Below are 10,105 nucleotides of genomic sequence, written 5' to 3'. Positions count from 1 at the left end.
GGTATACATAGTGCAGGATATATGACAAAACCACATAAATCTGAGTGTCAGACATCTGAACACACCTACACAAACACACTCTCACACACACAGCTGGAAGGGCAGTCAGGGTAGATGTTATCGTGCCAGTCTTGTGTTGTTTCTTCAGGTGCTTTTACAGCAAGTTAGACCATGCAGCCTGCCCTGTCTGCCCCCTACACACACCACACACATACACACACTCACACACACACACTCTTTCTCTCTGTCTTTGATGTTTGTACATTTAGCTTCAGTATCTTGGGGGCGTCTGATGAACGTCATACTACTTTTCCATCTTTGCTCCCTCTTTCTTTTCTGTTTCTTCTTCTATATTTTGCTGTTTTTCTTGTCCTCCCGTCTTCGTCGTTCTCTTTCCACCCTCATCTCCCCCAACCCTCCTTCCCGTCCCCCCTTTTTTCTTCCTTCAATCATGACTCCCTCCCACCTTTCCTGTCGTTGTTTTAAGTGAGTGTCATCAACCTCACAGATGTTTAGCACCATATTACCACTAAACCCTGTTCCCTACATGTTTTTTTTCTCTCTCTCTCTCTCTCTCTCTCTCTCTCTCTCATTCACACACACACACACACACACACACACACACGTGCACAAACACACATACACATAAAGAAAGGGCTGCTGGTGTAATCATGTCATGTAAATTACCCAGCATACCAAGAGGCCTCTTCACCTGCAATCAGCCTCACGGTGCTTCAGTCCAACCTGCTTTCAACAAGAAACTTCTCTCTATAAAACGGAGGTGGGGGGCACATTTTCTGACACATCCAGGAATGTACTTTCAGACTAGACATGTTACTCATCCGTATGTTCATATGGTGCCTGAACATAGATGTGTATATTGTGGTGTATTTTTTTAAAGTAGTACAGTTTTTGGGAGACTAGCCTGTTGATTAAAGCGATGGTAGGCAGAATGTTTTTGGCATCATTGGGCAAAAATACCATAATACATTTTCAGCATATTGTAATTCAAGTGTTCTGAGAGATAACTAGACTTCTGCACCTCCTCTTGGCTCTGTTTTCAGGCTTTAGAAAGTGTAGCCCGTGACAGGAGACTTTGGCCAATCACAGGTCATTTCAGAGAGAGAGCGTTCCTATTGGCTGTTCATTCAACGGAGGCAGCTGTCAATCACTCGTGAACTCTGATCAAACGGTCAAACTAGGCAGCGCTGATCAAATATGAATCAATATTCTGTCACTGTAATGCCTATTTCTTGCCTCAAATGTTTTCAGAAACATCTTGTAGTGTACTGTTTAGCTGTAAAATCAGAAAGTTTGCTCCAGCTGGTGGGCGGTGCTTGGTATTTCCTCAACTGATTTCAACATGGCAGTCTGGTCACAAACTTTCTCATTTTACAGCTAAACAGTACACTACAAGATGTTTCTGAAAACATTTGAGATGAGAAATAGGTATTTTCTTTACCTCTACGGTGACTTTTATGAAGGGGCAGGAATGCTGTTTGCACTCGGGGTGTGGAAAAATATCAGAAAATTACAGCAACCATTTAAATCGTGAGGAAATGTAAAACTTGACGTGATTCTCTTATCAATACTGTCTTTCCTTATTGTCTGGTAAGGAAATGTTAACATGGAATGACGGTCTTGTTAATGTGGCAAGCAGATAGTTGGCCTGAGTTAGGCTTTGTTCAGGAATATTTACAGTAAGCAGGTCCTTAGGGAGACCTAGGCTGACCCTCCTTCACAAAGAGGTTAAGCTCTTCCCTTCAGGCTGCTGCTTAGTGTGTCGGCTAGGTGGATCCAAACACTGACGTTTGTCTTTGTGTCTGTGGTTATCAATATGCTGAACATGGAACGGTGTATATACTTGCTCTATTTGCCTCATTTTATCACATGTACTACTTTATTCTGAATCACTTCTTAAATGATCTCTTTAAATCCCTATTTGTCAGGCTGGTGTTTTAAACTGTAGTTTAACACCAAATGTCTCTTCATCGAACAATTAAGCAATACAAAAGTACATCATCCCTGCAGCACTCTATAGACTTGGTATGTGGTTATTATATCACGGCTATGAGCCAATCAGATTACTTGATTTGAGGTACTCGTTTTATAATATGTATCAACCTGACATGACTTAATTTGATCAACATTTTGTAATCACATCAGTAGCAGCATCATCACTGATCTATTATGCAAAGGTCTCAAGACGACTTCTTGCCACTATATAATGTTTTTTTACTTTCATGCCAACAATCGTTTTTAAGGGAAGGTGCCAGTTTCAAACGGGATATCTTTCATTTTGGAAGGAAACTCTTTACCGTCTGTGTCTCAGACTGCTGCCAAATCCAGTCAGGCTTACTGTATTTTACCTGCCACTGGCCATAATGCAACTGCAGCTTAATATGTGACGGGCTTGGCAAGGCATAAATAAGGATTAGCTGTTTGTCATATGTAGTATATAGAATAGTTGCAGCATGTCTCAGTTGAATATAAAATGCAACTCAGCTTTTAATGTCAGCTGGGAATGGCTACAACATGGATTAATGTTTTCTTTTTTCTTTTTTTAAATCTTCAAAGTTACACTTCACAGTGTCGGTGGAATATTTTTTTTCTTAGCGTTGGGGTGCTGAGGCACCAGATAACCACATGACACATAATAATTAGTATTTTCTATGCATGTCAGACATACAGAACATGTAAGTTTTACAGTTTCACAGCAAGACTTCAGGCAGCTGGAGCAGGTAGAGGCTCCAGGGGTTCAAACCTGCAACATGGTCAGTGGTTTTCTTCTCTTCCTGTTAACCAGCCTCTCACTTCTCTCACCACATTTTCATGGAAGTAAAGGTGCTTAAAGTAAAGGGACATTTTGTGACTCACCGTCTGGCGCGATGCGTCTGTGATTTTGTTCCGGTGCTCTGCACAGAGCTGACACCTGCCCGCCAATTCACTCTCATCCCCGGCTCTGAAGCTGGGCGTCAGTGGTACGGAGGTCCTTGGGAACCACCGGTAGACAGTAACCTTTTATTTTATGTTAATAAAATGTACCCAAATTCACAAATATGTAGGATGTTACTACTGGCATTCCTGTAATCTTACGTTGCAGCGTCTGCTGTATTCCCATGTGTTTACTACGTGTTTATTTGCATATAGAGCGGGGAAGCGAGATCCAATCAAAAGTGGTCACTCAGGGCCAGAGATACAGCGGCGGAAAATAACGTGCAGAGTTGGCATATTTTTTCACATTTAACTTTGTGAATTAAGGGTTTATTTTGACCAAACCAGAGTTGGCGATTGTTGGAAAGACTATCTAGATATCTATATTTGTGCATTATGTCCATGACACTGTGTTCTAACTGGCTGCGAGGCACTGTGCGGCGCGATGCATCATTTTGAGCTTAACTTTTGAAGGAGATCGCCCGGAGATGGCCTGCAAGTTTCCTACTTGCTGTTGGGTATATTATAAAACGTGTGTTTTCTGTTTAAAAAGTATAAACGTTGGTAGATAGCAAGTACCACTCACCCAGCTTTTAAGTGGTTACTTCTCCAGTCTAATCTCGAGCGCACAGCTGATGGTTAACATGATGCAACGTAACGCTTGCTGTTAGGACACAGTGTCACTCTTTCTGTGGCCGAGGTTCTCTCCATCATTATGGTTGTTGTTGAGTTATTCCTCGCTCAGGTTGACACAACGTTACTTTTAATTTTCAAGTAATGAATATGAAGTTGTGTGACTCCCGTCATGTGGTAGTCATGTGGCAGACAGCCGCGGTAGTGCTGCTTATTATTTTTTTTCACCATTGAATATTCATTTTTATATTCGAATATATATATTTTTTTACGATTTGAATATATATTCGAATGTCGAAAATATTCGTTGACAGCCCTATAGACCAGTAGGGCAACTACCATTTTTACCATCGACTCCGGTCTCATAAACATTGCTCTTTTGTGGAGCAGCTCAGACTCTGGCAGGTGAGGTCAGATGAGATTGAAACGTGCAACAACACAACTAATACGCTACAATAGCTTCCTTCAATTTGGACTTTGGTTCCGTTCTGTCAAAGGTCAACTCTGTCAAGATGGTTTGCTACTGGTCAAAGGTGCAAATTCGTAGGTCACAGTTCACTCAGGTTGAACTTAACTTTGCATGGATTTACTTCGGCACCGCTGTAGCGACGGTGCCATTGGTATTAATTGCAAAACTGTCGCCACTTGAATGCTGTTGTGCCAGGCCTTTAATCTGTCTTTTAATGAATTAGTGGACAGGACTTGCTTTCTATGTTACTTATATTTACGTCTGTAGGTTCCCATGTCACACATCCCCATGTAAGTGTCATCTAAGTCACATGATCCAAAACATCTACCAGCTGTGTGTCTCTCTTAAACACTCTCACACACACACACACACACACACACACACACACACACACACACGCACACACACACACACACACACACACACACGCACACTCTTATACTTAAATTCAGGCTCATTCACCTGGGTGGGCCTGTCTGTCTGGCAGCAGTGTGAGGATTAGACCAGAGATTAGACTGACAAAACACACACAACAACAGGAGGAAGTCAGGGGTGTGTGTGTGATGGGGAACTTGGGTGTGTGTGTGCACTAACACAAGTGTGTACATTTCGTGTGTGAGCGCTGCTTAGCCTCGGAGGAATCTCCCAGACGAGTCACTCTCTTCCTCTCTTCTAAGTCATCCGACCATTCAAGTCAAATCTTTTATTAATCCGTTCAGTTAACAGTGCATTCCATTCAAATCTGGCTTTAAAACTTTATGCTAACTGTGCATTCCTTTCAGGTCAACTCATCCGAAATGATATTACACTGAACCCAGACAGGAAGCGATAATTGTTTTTCAGACCGTTCAGACTTACCTGATACTTTCCCCTGCCCTCAGCCTAATTTTAGACTTTAATCCCGGTTCAATACGCCCAATCCTGACCCACCCTGAGTCTGACAGTTCCCTCAGGTTTAACAATGACATCAAAACATGAGGTGAGTTCCTCGAAGTTGATAAACCACATCAGGATATCGCTCTATGAGGCAAAACAGGAAGCTACATTTGGCACACAGACAACCTGAAGATCTAAAGCTGAGAGTATGTATGAAGCTGGTAGTAAATCTAAACATGTTATAATGTAAGAGGTGTGATGATGGGATAATGATGGACGCTATTTTCAAAATGCCTTTTGAGCAGCTGCTTCTCACAATCTGTGGGAATGAAACTCTGGGTGTTGCGGCATGACAAAAACTCAGCATGAGAAATATTCCCACCAGCTTTGTCACTCTTCAGGTTTGTGGCTTACATGATGGCAGTTTAAAACAACAATAAAGAACTTCGGAAAACTGCTGTAAACAAAGCAAAGACGTCAGTCAGACAGACCGTTCGTAAGACCTGAACTGCTGGTTCAATGAGGAAACGAACAAAAATAGCTTGTGTAAGGTTGTGTAACATTACCATGACAATACACTTACGTAGAGTGTGACACTGTTGGCTCGAGTATCCCCTCCGTAGTTACAGTGATACCCTAATCATGTCATGTAAATTACCCAGCGTGCCAAGAGACCTGTTCACCTGTAATCACCCCCATTGTGCTTCAGTTCACCTGCTTTAAACTGGAAACTTGAATCTGTAAGAGGAGGTGGCATTTTAGTACTCTGGGGGATGTAGAAATTAAAGATGACATGTCATATTATCTTCTTATCATATTACCTATTTTATCAGTATGTGATAGTAGCAAGCCTGTGGATTTCATCTTTAAGGGAATGTAAGTGTTTGGGAGATTGTTATTGTACCTGATAAATCATGAGAACAAAACACTCTACCGTTTGTTAATAAGTCCTAAGGGGACATTATGAGATGAAGATGTCTATAAAATTTAGAAGATGATATCTCGTAAATTCCTTACAATATAAACTATATGTTAGATAATTTTTTGCAGTATTTGGTAATATATGCACCGTTCAGTCTGTTTTAGTCACTAGCTACTGTTCATCATAGATAAACAGAAAGGAAAAAGACTATTCACTATGGATGCTTACTAATCTCTGCTACGCCACATAGCATTGGATCAAATGGTGCTCATAGCGAATGTAGGGTTGTAGAAAAATAGTAGAGTTGGGCCGGTGTAAAAATGTTCAAACCGGTTTGATATTAAGCCAAACATCAGACCGGACCAGTATAGCGAATTTTACCACTAGATGTTGCACTTGACTCAGCAGCCGCTCCGCCAAAAAACTCAACTTCTTTTTTCGGAGTAGCGGCTTGTTACTTAAATGACTTAAATAGCTGGTCCACCTTAAAGGTCAGCCCACCTTAAGTGAGCCTGGGCCGAAGTTGTCAGGGACTTCGGGGCTAACCTCCTTCCCTTTAATCAGCAGGTGGCAAGTAACACGGGGAGTTGAGGAGTTGTAGTATTTATTCACGACAAATAGCCTAAACTGTACACACACTGCACCGCTACGTTCACAGCTATAACATTATTGCCAACTTCGTTCTCACCGTCTCTCTGTCTCTCTCTCTCTCAACCAAGATCAGACGCACATCAACACTAGGGGTGTCACGATAATAATAATAATAATAATAATAATAATAATAATAATAATAATAATAATAATAATAAGCTCCCTTTTAAGATTTCATTTTTAAAATCTATTTTTCTCCTACTGTGTAATTTAAAAAGAGAATCCCCTGGTTTGCTTTCACACAGTGTTTTTCAACAGGAATACTGAGATCCTTTGTCCTTAAACAACTTAATCTATTCAGCCCAAACATGTAAAACAGCCAGGTAGAAACAAGTAACAGGTGAACTGACCAGAGAATATCTTCAGTTGACTGATTAATGCACCTGAAGTGACTAACAGGTTTGATACGTCAGGTCAGAGATCAGCTCGGAGCTGCCAGTCGAGATGGATGTCAATGTAAAGCCTCGTCTGTCACTGGACTTATTTGTCAACACACGGAGGTGGACCAGGCTCATTCCAAACTGTCTGGTCTGTAAGTGCGTGTGTGCGTGTGTGAACATCACAAGTCAACGAGGGGTGTGGGAGCGATCTGTCACGTTTACTTTAGACATCAAGTTGAGTTGTAGACAGGTAAACACATTCCAAGCTATTGTCGGAAATGCAGTTGTAGTCCATTTATGCTACACAAGAAAAACATGATAAGACACAACAAAACAAAACAGTAGTGCATTCTCGTAGTGGATTTTTTTGAATTTGCATCAGGAGGAATGTAAACAGCAGCAACAGAAACACTGGTGAATTCTCTATGCAGATGATGTGGCCGGTATCTCAACATTAAAAACGTGACATCAGGGAAACATCGTCCATTAACTTTGACTACATTGGAGCTCCAAGCATCATTGATGTAATAACGCGTTAACGCAAAATCGTTTTAATGTCAAATTTTTTTTTAACGCAATTGATCTTTTGGAAGTTGTAGAGGGCTCAGTTTTAAAGCTAGTAAAGATACTGGCATCATATGAAACTAGAAAAACCCAGGGAATACATTGGTGCCAACCATGTCATACTAGTTTGTCACAAAGGAGGCTAAATAACGCTCCAAACTTATGCAAAATTTTGGTGAGGAAAAACTGTCGTGGCCATTTTTAAAAGGCTCCCTTGACTTCTGACCTCAAGATATGTGAATGTAAATGGGTTCTATGGGTACCCACGAGTCTCCCCTTTACAGACATGCCCACTTTATGATAATCACATGCAGTTTGGCGCAAGTCATAGTCAAGTCTGACACACTGACACACTGACAGCTGTTGTTGTCTGTTGGGCTTGAGTTTGCCATGTTATGATTTGAGTATATTTTTTATGCTAAATGCATTACCTGTGAGGGTTTCTGGACAATATTTATCATTGTATTGTGTTGTTAACTGATTTCCAAGAATAAATATATACATACATTTACATAAAGCAAGAATATTTTGCCCACTCCCATGTTGATAAGAGTATTAAATACTTGGCAAATCTCCCTTTAAGGTACATTTTGAACAGATAAAAAATGTGCGATTAATTTGCATTAATCGTGAATTAAAATTTCAATTAATTGACAGCCCTCATATATACACAAATACTGTAGTTGTACATTGTGGTAATATAATACACGATAAATAACTTTCAAAATAAAGTTACAAAGTGCTTCGCAAACAAAAGACAAAGAAAAGATTAGAAACATTAAAGGTTTTCATAAAAACACAATAAATGTTAAATTACGAGGTCAATTACGAGGCAAATGTGTTTGAAGAAAATACTTAAAAGAAGAATATAAAACATTTGCCATCCTGTGCTTCTCTGATAATCTATTATGTAGTGTTGAAGCCCTCATGCCTAAGGCCCCCAACGCGAACCCGAACAAGTATGAGGAGTTAAAGACACAGAGTCCTCTAGATAATCAGGTGTGATGCTGTGGTCTTATTCTGAAACATACAGGCATCTTCTAAAGAAAAGCCAAAATGGGGGAAACGTGATCATAGCCTCGTATCACCACTTTTACATTAAAAAATAATTTGAGTGCCATTTGTGCTTTTTACCTACAAGTTCACTACAAGCTATACACACACACATGCACTCTCCATGTCCATGCATTCATGTGTGGGTGCCCGTGCTTGCGTGTAGCCCCGGCCTTTTCAAGCCCTTTATGAGTGTGTATTGTCTGGGCCAGCGATAGAAGTGGTTTTGGGGAGGGGCGGAAGTTTTCCGGAAGGTATTTGTCCAGCGTGAGGGCGTCTCTGCCCTGAGACTAAACAGGAGGGAGTACAGGTACACAGAGCGAGGCTTAGCACAGCTCAGGTGAAACACGACACGAATTGGACCAACCCGACTCGGTCAAGACGGAACGAAACAAAGCACTTTTTACATTACATCACATATACTGTTCACCAATTAGTGTACAAGTTTATGAAAGTAAACTTCTCTAAAAATGCAATTTTTTTTTTTTTTTAAAGCTTTATGTTTTTTTATTGATGTGTATTTTGTGTTTTAATCAGCTTTACAAAGCATATGCCTTATTTTCTAAGGCAGTTTTTTAAAGTCTGGATCACAGACTAAGCTTTTAAAGTAACGGTGGCTGTTCACGGCTGAAGTTAAAGCCCGGGAACAATGCTTAAAACGTTCAAAACAGTTTGATTCATCTTTTTGCTGCAGGGTAAAAAGGTCAAGGAACATTCTTCCTTTCATTGCTGCTTTTCTGTACTTCTCTACGCCCCATTCTACCCACTAATACCCAATATTTTAATAACACAGGTGCATTTATCACAGAGCGGAGCCTCAGAAAGAAAACGCTTTTTCAAGTTTCGTCACTGAGAAGAGGACCTTGGCTTTCTTGTTACTTTTTTGCGTTGTCTCTGAAGCGTTTGACCCTCAACATCTATTTAAAAATAGGAAAATAAATTACCCATCTTTCCATACCTTTCTAAGATTGTGTATAGAGTTCTGCACTGAAATGCAACAATACAACTTAGTCTTTAACCTACAAATTTTAAATCCTTTCCTTTCCTTTCTTCTGGGGTGGTCTGCACTGATCTCTTAACTCTGACATACCGGTCAAAACACCACAGTGTGTGTCTGTGTGCAGGCATGTGTGCAGAAGTGAGGGTATGATTCAGAACTCATAACAGTTAAACAAGGTTTTAACATGCCACTATTTACGGTTTCAACCAGCATTAAGAGGGGGAGGGCGTTATCGGGATACAGCCACCTTTGTGGGAACAAAACTATCTTCTATTTCAGTCCTGAAAGTAAACCCTCGATCTGTAGTGAGCAAATGTAAACATAATTATACCTCTAGAATTTGTCATGAGCTTCAATCTTTACATAACACAGCGGTGAGAGTTTAAACCAGTGTCTCCAAAACCTCATATTGTGTTCAGTTATCAACCAAATGGAACAACTGGTTTTATAAACACAACACATCTACTTAATGCTTAAACGGTTGAAGCTAAAACAACCTAAACATGGCTTTATCATGCTTTATTACCAATCTTTTATGTTGTCGTGATTATAAATCTTAGTGACAGACATCTTAATCTACTATTGCACAAAATTTGCAAGAAGAATACAGCATATTGTTTTGA

Source organism: Sebastes umbrosus, chromosome 5 (genome assembly GCF_015220745.1).
Source record: "Sebastes umbrosus isolate fSebUmb1 chromosome 5, fSebUmb1.pri, whole genome shotgun sequence".
Lineage (NCBI taxonomy): Eukaryota > Metazoa > Chordata > Actinopteri > Perciformes > Sebastidae > Sebastes > Sebastes umbrosus.
The sequence above is the reverse complement of the archived record's forward strand: the minus strand, read 5'-3'. Positions refer to the sequence as shown.